General features: G+C 44.5%; 1 non-coding gene across 1 annotated transcript; it reads left to right on the top strand.

The window, feature by feature from the left end:
- The first annotated feature begins 16,299 nt into the window (after positions 1 to 16,299).
- LOC112130792 (U1 spliceosomal RNA) lies at positions 16,300 to 16,463 on the top strand. The gene has a single exon (XR_002912998.1). It is a non-coding gene; the product is annotated as a U1 spliceosomal RNA (small nuclear RNA).
- The last annotated feature ends 213 nt before the right edge of the window (positions 16,464 to 16,676 follow it).

Raw genomic sequence — 16,676 nt, forward strand, 5'->3', positions numbered from 1 at the left:
CTGTGGCACAATCGGTTAGCGCGTTCGGCTGTTAATCTAAAGGTTGGTAGTTAGAGCCCACTGAAGGACGCCTGCTCCATTTTTTTTTCTTTCTGAGACAGAGTCTTGCTCTGTCCCCAAGCTGGAGTGCAATGGCGCGATCTCGGCTCACTGCAACCTCCACCTCCCGGGTTCAAGCGATTCCCCTGCCTCAGCCTCCCGAGTAGCTGACAATACAGGAGCGCCCTACCCCGCCCGGCTAATGTTTTGGATTTTAGTGGAGACAGAGGTTTCACCTTGTTGGCCAGGATTGTCTCGATCAGCTGATCTCGTGATCCGCCCGCCTCGGCCTCCCAAAGTGCTGGGATTACAGGTGTGAGCCACGGCGCCCGGCCGCCTGCTCCAGCTTTTAAAGCGTTCATGCATTATCGATCACTAGATAAACGGGGGAGATTATATCTTCCCATAGTCCTAAGCCACTAGGATTGTGTCTCTGTGGCACAATCAGTTGTCGCATCCGAAAGGCCTAGCTAACTTTTGTATTTTTTGTAGAGAAAGGGTTTCATTGTTGCCCGTGCTGGTCCCCAAACTCCTGGGCTCAGGCACCTCCAAGGTCTCCCAAAGTGCTAGGATTACAGGCATGAGCCACTGCACCCGGCCTTATATAATGCTTCTAATTTCAGCACATTCAGCAAACTTATCTTCTGTGGGAAAGGTACCAAATCACATTCCAATTTATTTCTCAACTCTAATAATGTCCCTTTCTTGATTTACTTGCTGACACATCAAATTTTCTCCCTTCTGCTACTTTTTGTTTTGAGACTAGGTGTCACTCCGTCACCCAAGATGGAGTGCAGTGTCATGATCTCAGCTCACTGCAAACTCACCGCCCCTGCCACCCTGGCACTAGTGATCCTCCAGAATAGCTGGAACTACAGGTGTGCACCATCAAATCCAACTTGTTTTCTTTTTTTTTTTTTAGAGATAGGGTCTTGCTATGTTGCCCAGGTTGGCCCCAGGAACTCCAACTTCTGGGCTGAAGAGATTCGCCTGCCTCGGCCTCCCAATGTGCTGGGATTTTAGGTGTGAACCACTGCACCCGGCCTAACAAACTTTCTATACATGTGCCCATGATATTCTTTCCATTTTTTTTTTTTTGGAGACACAGTTTTTCTCTGTCACCCAGGCTGGAGTGCAGTGGAGTGATCTCAGCTTACAAGCCTGCACCACCATGCCCGGCTAATTTTTGTATTTTTAGTAGAGACACAGTTTCATCATGTTGGCCAGGCTAGTCTCCATCTCCTGACCAGCCTCCCAACTTGCTGGTATTACAGTCATGAGCCACCACGCCCGGCCATGTGCCAGTGATATTCTAATAAGGGCACAAATGCCCTTCTGGCTTAAGTGAGGGGGAGGTAGAACAGAAGGACATGGTGGACATTACACACAGATATTCAGTTGCATAGGATGGACAGCTAAACTTCTAAGACATTTTATTCTATTTTTTGAGATAGGGTCTTGTTCTGTTGTCCAGGTTGCAGTGCAGTGGCACGATCATTGTTCACTGTAGCCTCAGCTTCCTGGGCTCAAGTGATCCTCCTGGCTCAGTCTCCCAAAGTGCTGGGATTACCAGCCTGAACCACTGCACCTAGCTGAGATATTTTAAAGTCCTCCAATATCTGTAATTGTTGCTTTTTAGTTTATTATATATATAATAAAATATATACATATTAGTATTATAAGATAAATACATACAATTATATATTATGTATAATAAAATATAGTATGTATTTTATTATATATATTTATTTAAAAATATGTATTTTTTAGAGATGAGGTCTCACTATGTTGCCCAGGCTGGTATCGAACTCCTGAGCTCAAGTGATACTCCCATCTTGTCCTCCCGGAGTGCTGGGATTATATGTGTGAGCCACCGTGCCTGGCCCTGTTTCTTTTTCAAATTTAATTTATTTATTGAGAGACATGGTCTTACTCTGTCACCCAGGCTGGAGTGCAGTGGTGTAATCATGGGTCACTGCAGCCTCAATCTCCCCAGGCTCAGGTGATCCTCCCACCTCAGCCTCCTGAGTAGCTGGGACTACTAGCATACACCACCATGCCTAGCTAAATTTTGTATTTTTTGTGCAGACAGAGTTTCATCATGTTGCTCAGGCTGCTCTCCAACTCATGAGCTCAAGTGATCCGCCCATCTCAGCCTCCCAAAGTGTTGATATTACAGGCATGAGCCACTGTGCCCAGCCTGTAATTGTTCCCTGTGATGACCAAGTCACATTGGTCCAGAGAAGACAGGTCATAGTGACCTCTTTGATAGCTTTCTGCCAAGTTGCTTATCCAAAGGGAGCAAAATCACAATAGTCCCAGTCATTTTTTTTCTCCTCCCCTTTCCTCTTTGCTTTATAAATCTTGATTTTACTTTTATTTGATGAAAACAATCTAATGCCAGTTTCCTTCTATATTAATGGAGAATGAGCATGCAGACAAGTGTCTCTGTATCATTCCTCCACTGATTTCTTTCAAAGGCTATGTCCATAAAAATTAATCCGTCTGACACCCATCATTGGAGCCAACAGAATCCTGCACCTAACAGGAACCTGGTGCAGACCTGGATCCTTAGAGATATTGGCTCTTGTTCCCTTGATTCTTGTTTTCATGAGCAGAAATTGAGCTCTTTTGCTTTTATATACTAAGTATGGTCATTGGGCAAGTCCTTCCTTTCTCTATCTCCCTCTCTCTCTTTCTCGCATCATTGTCTTCTGCCATCAGTGGCATCAGTCTGGCTTTGATGTTATGAAGTGAATTTCTGAGGGCAATCTCTGTTGAGTGGTGTTTGACAGGGATCCAGTCCCTGTTTGGTGATGCATGACAGCTGATCTAGTCTGTGAGTCTCTTTTGATTGTCTATTCATTGTCCTGAGGATAATGGTATTTCCTGATATTTGAGACTGCAGCAATGAGAACTTGCTCATATTTTGTCTTTCCAACATTTGGTAACAATTTTTGGGGCCCAATAGCTGTCAATATCTTCAACAGTGGCATCTCTATTATAAAGATGATCTTACTACTAAATGCCCACCCCAAAACCCCACCACTGAACTTCTTTTCATAGGAGCTCTTGGCTTTAACAAATTACTGTACCTAAAAGAAATCTTAGTGCAGAAATAAAACTAAGTCTGTGACATGTAAGGAGCAGTTTTCTTTGATTCGTATACTCAGGTTTCTACCAGCTAAAAAACTCTAACCAGCTGAAATACATGTCCTTTAAGGATTAAGGTTAAATCACACTACAGAAAGGAGAAAAGAGATTTATATGATCACAAATAAGCAATGGAGTCAGCAACATAAGCACTTCTCACAACTATACAAATCAAAATTTTTTTGCTTAAGACAGAGTTGAGCTCTGTCACCAAAGCTGGAGTGCAGTGGCATGATCTTGGCTCACTGCAGCCTTGGCCTCCTGGGTTCAAGCAATTCTTGTGCATCAGCCTCCTGAGTAGCTGGGATTACAGGGATGCAACACCATGCCTGGCTAATTTTTGTGTTTTTAGTAGAGATAGGGTTTCACAATGTTGGCCAGGCTGGCCTCGAACTCCTGAACTCAAGAGATCTGCCCACTTGGCCTCCCAAAGTGCTAGGATTACATGCATAAGCCACTCCTCCTGGCCACAAATCAAATTTAATAATCTCCAGAAAATTAAGGAAGTTCAGCTCTTAATGAAAATGGATGAAAAGAAATGATTTACTCACTTTTATATGCTCCAGAGAGAGAATGCCCTGCCAGACTCAAAAGGGTATCACCGAATCACTCAGATTTTCAGCAGTGAGGGTTTTCCAAGGATCTAATGATGTTCATTTTTTCAGTTTGTTTCCCTTACTGATAAGCATTGTTAATAGATACCATTGCATCTGTTTTCACCTTAAAAGATGTTACTTAATGCAATTATTTGCTTTTGAATGCACCCTAGATTGGTGGAAAGAAATTTTCTAATTTATAAATATATTTTCTTATGAAACCAATTGGCATACTCTTCCAGTGGAGTGAAAAGATAAATTAAGTCTCTAAAACTTTAAAGAGATTACTGCCCCAATTATCTTAAGGACAGTAATAATTACGTATATAAAATTAAAATATGAAAATTAAGCAGGGTGTGGTGCTCACACCTGTAATCTTAGCAATTTAGGCAGCTGAGAAGAGAAGAAGGATTGCAACCAGGAGTTCAATACCAGCCTGGGAAGCACCAGCCTGTGAGACCTCTGTTTCTACAAGTTTAAAAAAGTGAGCTAATTTTAAAAAACTAGCCAGCACAGTGGCTCATGTCTGTAGTCCCAGCTGCTTGGGAGGCTGAGGCAGGAGGATCACTTGAGCCCAGTAGATCCAGGCTGCAGTGAACTATGATTGTACCACCGCACTCCAGCCTGGGTGACAGAGTAAGACCTCAACTCAAAATAAAATAAAATAAAGAATAATTTATTGACTTTTTTTTTTTCCTGCAATGCCAGGCTGGTTGACTCACACCTGTAATCCCAGAAAATCAGGAGGCTGAGGTGGGAGGATTGCTTTAGGCAAGGAGTTGGAGACCAGCCTGGGCAACAGGGCAAGATGCTGTCTCTGAAAAATTAGAAGGCAGGCTGAGCTGGGAGGACTCCCTGAGCCCAGAGTTCCAGGCTGGTCAGCTGTGGTTGCACCAGTGCACTCTCACCTGGATGACAGAGCAAGACACTGTCTATTACATTTTTTTTTTCTACTTATGCTTTAAATGTGATGTTTCATTAGGGAAAATTTTTCTTGTTGAATTTGTAACATGAAAAAATAATAGATTTAGCTGTAGATTAAATTAATGGTTTTGGCTGGGCATGGTGGCTCACACCTGTAATCCCAGCACTTTGGGAGGCTGAGGCGGGTGGATCATCTGAGGTCAGGAGTTCAAGACCAGCCTGGCCACCATGGTGAAACCCCATCTCTACTGAAATTCAAAAATTAGCCAGGCATGGTGGCTGGCACCTGTAATCCCAGCTACTGGGGAGGCTGAGGCATGAGAATTGCTGGATCCCTGGAGGTGGAGGTTGCAGTGACCAGAGATCATGCCATTTCATTTTAGCATGGGTGGCACAGTAAGCGAGAGTGTGTCTCCAAAAAAAAAAAAAAAAAAAAAGAAATGAAAAGAACTTTTTCATGTGAGGAAAATGAGTGCTTTCAACTTAGCATGCCCAGACCTGGGCATTAAAATGAGACAGCAACCACATCCTACTTCCTGCTTTCTAAATTTTTTTAAGTTTTAAAAGAATTTTTTTTATTGTATTCAGATGGAGTCTCACTTGGTTGCCCAGGCTGGAGTGCAGTGGCAGGATCTTGGTCCACTGCAACCTCCTCCAGTCAGGTTCAAGCGATTCTCCTGCCACAGCCTCCTGAGTTGCTGGGACTAAAGGCACGAACTACCATGCCTGCCTATTTTTTTTGTGTGTGTGTGTGTATTTTTAGTAGAGATGTGGTTTCATCATGTTGGCCAGGCTGGTCTCAAACTCCTAACCTCAGGTGATCCGCCTACCTCGGCCTCCCAAAGTGTTGGAATTACAGGCGTGAGCCTCCATCACCGGCCACTTCTTCACTTTTGAGCTATGTATGCATCCACTGAAACTGCTTGCTATTGCCACAGTTAGCTATAAAGTAAGCTAAACATGCTGCACTGGACACCATCTCTCACTCCCTGTAGCTGAACAATGTATAGCTAATCAATGTTATTTCTGTAAACCAGTGGGAGTTCCTGACAAGCAACTTTCTACCAGCCAACTCCCTGACTCCTTTTTTGGTCTTTACAAACCTGCTTGTAACAAAGGCCAAATAGAACCGATATCCAATATTGCTTGGGTCTGAGCCTTCTGGGCAACTACACTCACATTGGCTCAAACAAACTCTTTAAATCATATTTTGTGCTTAAGCCCCTTGCCTTCTATGTCAACGTTTTTGGCCCTGGGAGCATGATTCAGAGTGACTCATCTCTGACCATCTGACTGTCCTCTCAAAGGCCTCCAGGGTGGCTAAATAGTAGTAAGAATTTTATTGGTGATGTAAGTTTGCAGTCCAGGAATAGACAGTCTCCAGTGTGTGTCTTTGAAGAGGTACTTTCTCTTCAGAGAGAGAGAGGGCAGGTTGGTTTTTGTGCCTCACAGGGTGTGTATCACACAATGGAGTTATACATATTCAGCACGTTTGGGGAAACACCATTTCTGAGGAGTATTAAGCTCATGTGCAACAGGTAAACATATATGTAACATGCACCCCATCTTCACATTGGGAAGGGATTTTAGCATTAAAATAAGGCAGAAATTGACTTTTCATGTCAAAAGGTGAACTACTGGACATGAATTCGGTTTGTGTGCAGTCCCTGTAACATGGCTGAAACTGGCTTGAGGTCTGCAGTTGCCTATCAGGAAAGAATGGAAGGGCACGCCTCTGTCCCATCAGAGGTCTAGTGATCTGGGTTGTAAATCCAGTTGAGAAGGGCTGGGAAGATTTTGACAATTTGCTTGCTAGCTCCTAATGTTAAGGAGTTTAGCAAGAGTGTGGTTTTTCCTGTAGCCATAGGAATTCAGCAAGTTGCCATGCCAAATGAGCCCTGAACCCTTGACCTGTAGCTAACTTTTGTTTCCTTAACCTTACAGTCTGTCTTAGTCTATAAGGGTGCATGTATTTTCATCTCTCAGATCACACCACATTCCTCCTGGACTGGGTGCCTGGCCAGATCTGAAGCCCTCGAATTCTGACTCTGAGAGAAACAGCTGGGCAGTAGTAAGTGGTGAATCCTCCTGAAATCTGGACATTCCCACTCTTTGGTTGAAGGCCTGGAGTTTGCTTGATTGTCCTTTCCAGCTCTCCCTTTCTAGAACAGAGGTTTTCTGTCTTTACCCTGTGGGTAAGAGATTTGAGTTTCAGGGGGAAATAACTGCCTTTTCCACCTCTGCATCAGGACAGAAGGTTTGGGTCACAGTCAGGCAAAGGGCTCCCCAGAGAGCTTCTGCCTTTTCTGCCTCTGTTCCTCAGCAGGAAGTTCTGGGTCAAGATATTAGCAGGTAGGCCCTGGTAGTTTCGTTTTATGTAACATGTTGTTTTGAACATTCGGACTTAGCTTTTCATTTGTGACTAATTCCTGTTAGTTCTTAACTGGAAAGTGCACCGAGGTGTGTTCCCCTGCCCTGAAGAAAAGAAGTGATCTGCTCCCACTGACCCATTCAGGTGCTCCAAGTGACCGAGGACATTGTAGAGGTGTCAGGGTCATTACTCACCATGTGAAGGTGGCCTTGTAGGACACTCCCCATCAGAAGAATAGCTTTATCAACCCCCTTTCCTGCTCTTCTGGGAGGATGTATGTGGGATGAGTCCCCCATAGCACATGCACTCTGTGGCCACCTGGTGGTTAGAAACAGTGGGAACCACTGAGACAGTGATACACAATGCTGGTGTTATCTGTTGGAGTGACTGCATAAGCACCGCCCTGTGACCCAAAACACATCGCAGGCTTTGGTCGTCTGAAAAGCTCCTGAATTATGGGAAATCAAGCTTCAAAATTCAGCACACTGTGAAGAAACTACCACCTTTAGAAACACCAGCTGGGTTTATGTATACCATTTATGAAGCATCCTCTTGTAAATATCCAAGAAACTGGACCCACCTAACCAGGAAAAGTCATAAGCAGAAAATGAAGAAAATTGGGATCTGTTGAAATGCTTAAAATAATGTATTAGTGTGCACAATTGGAAATTTTTTTTTTTTTTTTTTTTTGACAGAGTCTCGCTCTGTCACCCAGGCTGGAGTGCAGTGGCACGATCTCAGCTCACTGCAACCTCTGTCTCCCAGGTTCAAGCGATTCTCCTGCCTCAGCCTCCCAAATAGCTGGGACTACAGGCACACACCAGCATGCCCAGGTAATTTTTGTATTTTTAGTAGAGACAGGGTTTCACCATGTTGGCCAAGATGGTCTCGATCTCATGACCTCTTGATCCACCCACCTTGGCCTCCCAAAGTGCTGGAATTACAGGCATGAGCCACTGTGCCCGGCCAAAAAATTTGGTTTTAGAACCAAATTAAATGGGAGACTTACTTCCAATGATACAGAAATTTCTAAAAGAACTGAGAAAATTGCCTCCAGTGAGGAAGTAAGCTGAGGGAGGTCATCCGACACGTTTTCTGAATTGAGAAATATTGAGGAGGCTTTGTCCCTTTCACCTCCAACTGCTCCTTCTCCTCTTGCCCCTGCATCTGCATAGTCTCCCTTACCTGAGCCCTCCGGTCCTGCCTTACCTGTTCTTCCATCACCATCACCTGAGGGAAGTCCCCAGGGCTCTGGCCCCTTCCCTGAAACTTCTGTTCTGACAGCCCCTTTCAAGGTAAAACCCACAGGAAGAGGGGAGCCTATCATTCTGTATACTGCTTCACCAAAATGTGAATTAAGAATATTATAAAAAGACTTCCCTGGGCTGGGTGCAGTGGCTTATGCGTGTAATCCCAGCATGTTGGGAGGACTAGGCAGGTGGATCACAAGGTCAGGAGTTCGAGACCAGCCTGGACAACATGGTGAAACCCCATCTATACTAAAAATACAAAAATTAGCCAGTCATGGTGGCACATGACTTCAATCCCAGCTACTCAGGAGGCTGAGGCAGGAGAATCTGTTGAACTCGGGAAGTGGAGGTTGCAGTGAGCCTAGACTGTGCCACTGCACTCCAGCCTGGGTGACAGAGCAAGACTCTGTATCAAAAAAAAAAAAAGAAAACCAACTTCCCTGATCAAAATTTACATGAATTTTCCCTTTCTAATTCAAAAGCAGCCTCCAAAATCCTATAGGGTTTGGGAGAACATTTGACTTAATTGTCCAAACTTTTGAGCCTGGATATTCTGATCTTTATCAATTAATTCACATGCTGGTGTAAGAAGGCAGGGCCACTAAATGGTTAAAAAGGGCCAATTGGAATAATCATTTAGAGGATTTTTAAAAACAGACTAAAGCAGACAATGAAAGGGTTTGCATTTTGGCCAAATACCTCCATGTTGCCATTACCCAGGTCGTTCCCCAATATGTAGATTGGAGAATTCAGCAATGCACTTAAAAGGCCAAATAAATCTGTCATTGATATTTTAAATGGTTGAGATTTATTTATTGATTGATTGAGACAGGGTCTCACTCTGTCACCCAGGCTGGAGTGCAGTGGCTCCATCATGGCCCACCACATCCTCAACCTCTCAGCTCTAGCAATCCTCCCACCTCAGCCTCCCGAGTAGCTGGGACCACAGGTGCATGCCACAATGCCCAGCTAATTCTTTGATTTTTTTTTTTTTTTTTTTGTAGAGAGGACATCTCGCTGTGTTTTCCAGTCTGGACCTGAATGAACTCCTGGGCTCAATCAATCCTTCCACCTCAGCCTAACATTTACACTGATGGCAGAGATGCATTTGGAGTAGGTGATGATTTTGGAATGCTTTAGAAGCAACAGAGATATCTGATTTCATCAGGTCAAGCCATCAAAAATGCCTAATAAATCTCTGACCTCTTAGAAGCAATTTGAAAACCCAAATCTTCGGCCATTATCAAAATTCCTGGTCATTCAAAACTAGATATTCCGGAAAGCAAGGACAATCATTTTCCTGATGCTGCAGCTAAGAATGCAGCTCTGAAGGTGGCATCAGACACAGAACTTCTCGAAATGACCTTGCTGACTTATGACCCATTGAAGACTTCATTAGAAGTACAAGTGGGCTGGACAAGGTGGCTCATGCCTGTAATCCCAGCATTTTGGGTGGCCGAGGCTGGTGGATCACTTGAGGTCAGGAGTTTGTGACCAGCCTGGACAACATGGTGAAACCCTGTCTCTACTAAAAATACAAAAATTAGCTAGTGTGGTGACACATGCCTACAATTCCTGCTACTTGAGAGGGAGAGGCATGAGATTCGCTTGAACCTGGGAGGTGGAGGTTGCAGTGAGTAGAGATTGCGCCACTGTACTCCAGCCTGGGTAACAGAGTGAGACTCCCAGAAAAAAAAAAAAAAAAGAAGCATAAGTGGGAGCTCCCAAGCAGGAGAGGGATCTCTGGAAGGATAAAGGGAACAAGGTTCTTCCAGAAACAGGCTTATGGTATGGGCCCAATGATACACTGATCCACCCCTTAGACTTCAACTACCCTTTTTACAGTACTTCATAAGCTGACTCATTGGAAATAAGATAAAATGTTAGCATGGGGAAAGCAATGGTATTGAAAATCATTGCCTATGATTGCAGAAAATGTTTATTCTTGTGGTACTCTTTGTCCCAAGCATCACCCTGGAAAGCCCCTTCATGGGTCACAGGGACATTTTAACATTAGGACCCTTTGAGACATGGCAGTTAGACTTTATCCAGCTGTCTCCATCTCAGGGTCACAGATACTTTCTGGTGCTAATTTGTGTGTGCTCACTGGGGTGAGCATTTCCATGCCAGTGAGCCACAGCCCAAGTAGTAGGTAGATTGTGATTAGAAAAGGTAATTCCTGGCTGGGCATGGTGGCTCACCCCTGTAATCCCAGCACTTTGGGAGGCCAAGGCGGGCAGATCATGAGGTCAAGAGATTGAAACCATCCTGGCCAACATGGTGAAACCCCATCTCTACTAAAAATACAAAAATTAGCCGGGCGTGGTGGTGCGCACCTGTAGTCCCACTACTCAGGAGGCTGAGGCAGGAGAGTTGCTTGAATCCAGGAAGCGGAAGTTGCAGTGAGCTGAGATCTCACCACTGCACTCCAGCCTTCCAATAGAACAAGTCTCCATCTCAAAAAAAAAAAAAAAAAGAAAAGGTAATTCCTTATGGGAAGTGCCATCTGAACTCTGTAGCAACTGAGGAACACACTTCATTGGTCAGGTAATTGGATCCATTTGTAACGTTTTGCCTATGTCCCAACATTTCCATTGTGCCTATCACCCATAATCCTCTGGGCTGATGGAATGTACTAATGATACAATAAAAACTCAATTGGCAAAGCTAACAGAAATTTTTAACCTTTCTTGGCCAAGGATCTCCCACTGGTTCTGGAAAATGTCCACACTCTCTCTCTTTGAAATAATAACAGGAAGACCCATGCAGCGGTTAGATGAAGGCGCTTATGAATCTGCATTTTTTAAAGGTGACATTCTCCGTTACTGCTAAGATATCTCAAAAATTACTAATAACTCCACATTAATAAGGATTCTTTTCATAATGAACTCCTGGGAGATGAAAATACTAAAAATCATGGCCTATAACCTGGAGATGTTGTTTACTAGAAACAACATCAAATAAAATATTCCCCCCAAGACTGTTGGAAGGGACCACATCAGGTATTATTATTATTTTATACATTTTTTTTGAGATGGGATCTCATTCTATTCCCCAAGGCAGAATACGGTGGCACAATCATGACTCATTATAGCCTTGAACTCCTGGGCTCAAGCCATCCTTCTGCCTCAACCTTCCAAAGAGTTGGGACCACAGGCATGGGCCACTGCACCTGACTCACAACAGGTATTACTGACCAATCTGTGCCAGTAAACTTAAGGGCGTTGACACATGGATTCATGTTTCTCTTGTAAAAGGCAACCCTGCCAGAGTGGACATCTGTCAGTGGAGATTTTCACTTAAAGGTAACTCAATCTTTCTGACAGAGATGGCAAGTAGCTGACATCTGTGGTAGTCTGCTTTCACCCAAGATACTGGCCTGTATAATCAGTTACAATTCCAGTGCTCACTGCACCTGAAAGAGTTAGTCTCTTTCTGTTGACTGGAATACATACACCATTAGGGCTCCTTTAAGTTGTAGGGGTCCTCTCTTGGTGGTTTTCATAAAATCACCCTATATGCATATTATCTTAAGATATGACACACTGGTCCTATTGCGTGTATGTGTATATATGTATACATACACACATAGCAAAATACCTATGATCAGATTTCTGTTTTACTGTCCCTAATTAATTTGATTACAGCAGGGAGGGATAATTCTCTGATCAGAATCTCACAAATCACTACTGCTGTGGGAAATTTGACAAGGTTCCAGGTTTGCCACTCAGAACCACAAACCACTTTTGACCGTAATGAACCACTGGTACATCCTGTGCTAAATTTCACCTGTATTCCTCCTGATTGCACTCACGATGCAACTCAGGGTCATATCAAGCAAAACCTGTTTATCGAATCTATCTGACTCACCCTAACCTTCCTGCCTCACATCTCAGTTTAACCATCATAATCGTATTGTCAAAATAACTGCCTGTAATCCCAGCACTTTGGGAGGCCAAGGCAGGAGGATCACTTGAGCCCAGGAGTTTGAGACTAGCCTGGGCAAAATGGTGAAACACTGACTCTGTAAAATATATACAAATTAGCTGGGTGTGGTGGTGCCCACCTGTAGTCCAGCTACTCAGGAGAATGAGGTGAGAGGATGACTCGAGCTCAGGAGTTGGATCGAGCCTGCAGTGAACCCTGACGATGCCACTGCACTCCAGCCTGGACAACAGAGTGAGACCTTGTCTCAAAAAATAAATAAACTGGGTGTGGTGATGTGTGCCTGTAGTCCCAGCTGCTTGGGAGGCTGAGCCATTTTGAGCCTTGGAGGTCTAGAGGTCAAGGCTGCACTGAGCTGTGATCTTGCCACTGCACTCCAGCCTGGAAGACAGAGTCCTTGTCTTAAAAAGTAATTATAATAAAAATAAAAAGTACAAAACCAACCAAACAAAAAATTGTCACTTCACTCTGAAATAACAGTGGTAAACACCATGATGCTACTGGAAAGTTAAAAGAAAAACACTCGGCCAGTCGGGTTGGCTCAAGCCTGTAATCCCAGCACTCTGGGAGGCAGAGGCGGGTGGATCACGAGGTCAGGAGATCGCGACCATCCTGGCCAACACGGTGAAACCCCGTCTCTACTAAAAATACAAAAAATTAGCCGGGTGTGGTGGCAGGTGCCTGTAGTCGCAGCTACGGGGGAGGCTCAGGCAGGAGAATGGCGTGAACATGGGAGGCGGAGCTTGCAGTAAGCCGAGATTGTGCCACTGCACTCCAGCCTGGGCAACAGAGCGAGACTCCATCTCAAAAAAAAAAAAAAAGAGAGAAAAAAAAAAAGAAAAACAGTCCCTCCTGCTATCAGGATCCAACCTGCCCTCTTGCTCTAAATTTCTGACCCATGATTTTAATGCCCAAAAGCTGATGTACTCAAATTATAGCGCACTTACCTGTTCTGCACCAGCGTTTATTTTTGTCTCTTGAAAAGATCACCATCCATGGCCCTATAAATGTCTTAGGGCATGGAATGATGAAGTGCAATGTCATTATTGTTATGTATTTCTCATCATTTTACTTCTGAGAAAACTAATTTCATGGTATTCTGAAGACTAGAGATGATTCAACAAGTGACAGAAGCTGAGACTTAACTGAGGCCCCTCTCTCTCTCTCTCTCTCTTTTTTTTTTTTGCCACTTTATGACGCCCTTTTTGTTTTCCTTTTTTTCTGAGACTGAGTCTCACTCTGTCACCCAGGCTGGAGTGCAGTGGTGTGATCTTAGCTCAGTGCAGCCTCAAACTCCCAGGCTCAAGCAATCCTCCTACCTCAGCCTCCTGAGTAGCTGGGATTAAGGTGTGTGCCACTACACCTGGCTACTTTTTGAGTTTTTTGTAGAGATGGGGTTTTACCATGTTGCCCAGGCTTGTCTGGAACTCCCGGACTCAAGCAATCCAGCCACCTTGGCCTCCTGAAGTTCTGAGATTACAGGTGTGAACCACCATGCTTGGTTGTAATGCCCTTTCAACTGGACTTTTGGGCATTCTTAAAAATTCCTCAGTGAGGTGGCTTCTTTCCTCCCCTGCCCCCTGCCTGGGACAGGACTATCCGGGAATAAGCCTTTCTGGCAAAGACAGACACCTTGACCGAGCTTTTGATCATCAATGCTTTCAAGAAGAAAGTCTTTAAAAAATGTTTTATCTGAGGAAGGTGAGCACTTTCAAATGATCAAGCCCAGAGAGAGGTTAAATTGAGACAGCAACCACTTTCCGCTCCTTCCTTTTGAGCTGCGCTGAGCTATGTATTCATCTGTAGAAACTGCTTGCATCACCTCAAGTAGCTGTAAATTAACCTAATAATGCTACACCAATCACTATACCCCCATACCCTATAACTTAACAACATATAGCCAATCACCAATCAATGTTATTTCTGTAAACCAATGAGAACTCCTGACAGGCACCTTTCTATCAGCCCACTGTGTGTCCCTGCTTTTGACCTTTAAACACCTCCTTGTGACAAAGGCCAAAGGGAGCTCAGATCCAAGGTTCCTTGGGTGTGAGCCTTCCAGGCAGCTGTCTTCATGTTGGCTCAAGTAAACTCTAGATTATATTTTGTGCTTCAGCCTCTTTCTTTTAGGTCAACATGTTCAACAACAGTAGAATAAATAAATAAGTTAATGTATATTCCTACAAAGGAATACACATAGAAACAAATAACCATATGAATAACATGAAAAATTCATAGACATAAGACTGAGTGAAAGAAGTCAAACCTATGCCTCTGCTTCTGAAACCGCCTTTGCAAAAATTAAAACTGGGACAATTATCACAGTGAAAGAGATCTGACCTAACTGATTCCATCTTGTTTCTAACATCCAAGCTGTCCTTGTTGATTGATGGGCACAGGCCAAAATAACTTTGGGAGGAAATTAGTTTATGGTTTAGCTGTGAAACAAAGATGATAATATCCCTTTCCCAAAGCAAACCCCCTTCCTGCCTGGGGACTAGACTGCCTTTGCAGGACTAACAAATTAGCCATGAGTTTAGAAATTATGGTTTAGGAGTCATGTAGCCTCTGGCTGCAAGATTCTAAACCTCCCCAAATTGTTCCTGGAGATCACACCATTATTGGAAAACCTAAGATCAGTGCTTGAGATATTTTGCCGACCCTGCACTCAGTGGATCAGCTGACACCAGCTAGACTGATAACCTGGCTCAGCTGGTCTTGTCGCCCCCACGCAGGAACTGACTCAGCCGAAGAGGACAGCTTCAGCTCCCTGTGATTTCATCTCTGACCTGACCAATCAGAACTCTCAACTCACTGGCCCCCAACCACCAAATAAAAAGTGCAGCTCTTTATTGCAATTCCCCTGTATTGAAAAATTGGCTCTGTCTAGGCAGCAGGCAAGGTGAACCTGTTGGGCAGTAACACTCCCCCCAAAACCCACTACACACTGTATGACTCAGTTTATATGAAAGTAAAAGGCAGGAAAAACTTGCCTGATAGATTTGCAGAGACGGGGGTGGAAACCATTAATAAATCTGTGGAGTATTGTCGGAGTTTGGCTTTGTAGCCTACATATTAAAAGTAATCAGTTAAACACCTGAAATAAAATTTCCCCCAAATATTTTTGCCAAATTTGGATGACTTTGTTTCTGTCTTTGCAGCATATAAAGTGTTAACATGAGGTAAGCGCTAAGGTCTAGAGAAGGCAGTGGAAGAGATGACAAACTCCAGCACCATGCCTGAGTGTCCAGTGTGCTCTGCTGGGGCAGCACATTTTTGTACATTGCTGTATTTGAAAAAACCCTGCAAGATTCATGAAACTGGACAACCGTCTTTATAACACTCGCAGTGATAAAAGAAGTAAGGATGGCTGGTTTGCAGTCATCTGAGCAGCCTCTCTAGCTTCATAGATACAGTTTCTCTCTGATATCGAACGACTTCCAATGTCAAGCGGAATGCTACACACAAGGATAACCCTATGTGAAAAGAACCGGTTTTCTTTGTAATCCTAAACTTTCTAGTTTGCGCATTAAAAGCCATTATTTAAAGAAGAGCGCACAGGCTCCAGCTGGCCGTCAAAGGGGTCCTTGGCATCACAGACTAAGAACCTACTTCTTTGGGAGAGACCAAGGGCGGGGATGGGAGGGAAAAGAGGGAGAGGCAGGCGTCACTTCCTTCGCCGGCTCCGGCAGCGGGTTGATCGGCTGAGGTGGCAGAGGGTGGAGCGGAAGAGCAGAGCGGGACTGGGAAAGGCGCTGTCGGTGACATCACGGATAGGGCGATTCCTGTGTAGATGAGGCAGCTCAGGGGCTGCTGCTTCGCCTCGAAGGATTTCTTCTGCTGTGGGAGTAAGTCCAGGACCGCCGGTTGGACGTGATATTCCCAGCTATGTGTCAGGGCTAGGAGGGCTCGGGGTGGTATGGGGGTGGGGGGGGGCGGTGGGGGTATGCGAGTGGGAAGTGACCGTGCGTGTAAAGGGCGAGGCGTATGGAGCTGTGGCAGGGCGGAGGTGTATGATCTCAGACTTACCTGGCAGGGAAGATGCGATGATCGCGAAGGTGGTTTTCCCAGGGCGAGGCTTATCCATTGCACTCCGGATGTGCTGATCCCTACGATTTCCCCAAATGTGGGAAGCTCGACTGCATAATTTGTGGTAGTGGGGGACTGCATTCGCGCTTTCCCCTGAATTTTGTGCTGGAAAAAGCAGATTGTATGTGAAGGGATACTTTTACTACTGCATAATATGGGTGGTGTCATGTTATTTTTACAGTTGGATGGCTGGGGAACAGGAAGTGGCATGTCGTTGTCCTTCTCACTGGAGAAGGAACAAGTGTCAGCCATTGTAAGCCTGTTTATCACAAGTTAACTAGCGCGAAGGCTGCATAGCTCTTCCCTTTG

This window comes from Pongo abelii, chromosome 1 (genome assembly GCF_028885655.2).
Source record: "Pongo abelii isolate AG06213 chromosome 1, NHGRI_mPonAbe1-v2.0_pri, whole genome shotgun sequence".
Classification (NCBI taxonomy): domain Eukaryota; kingdom Metazoa; phylum Chordata; class Mammalia; order Primates; family Hominidae; genus Pongo; species Pongo abelii.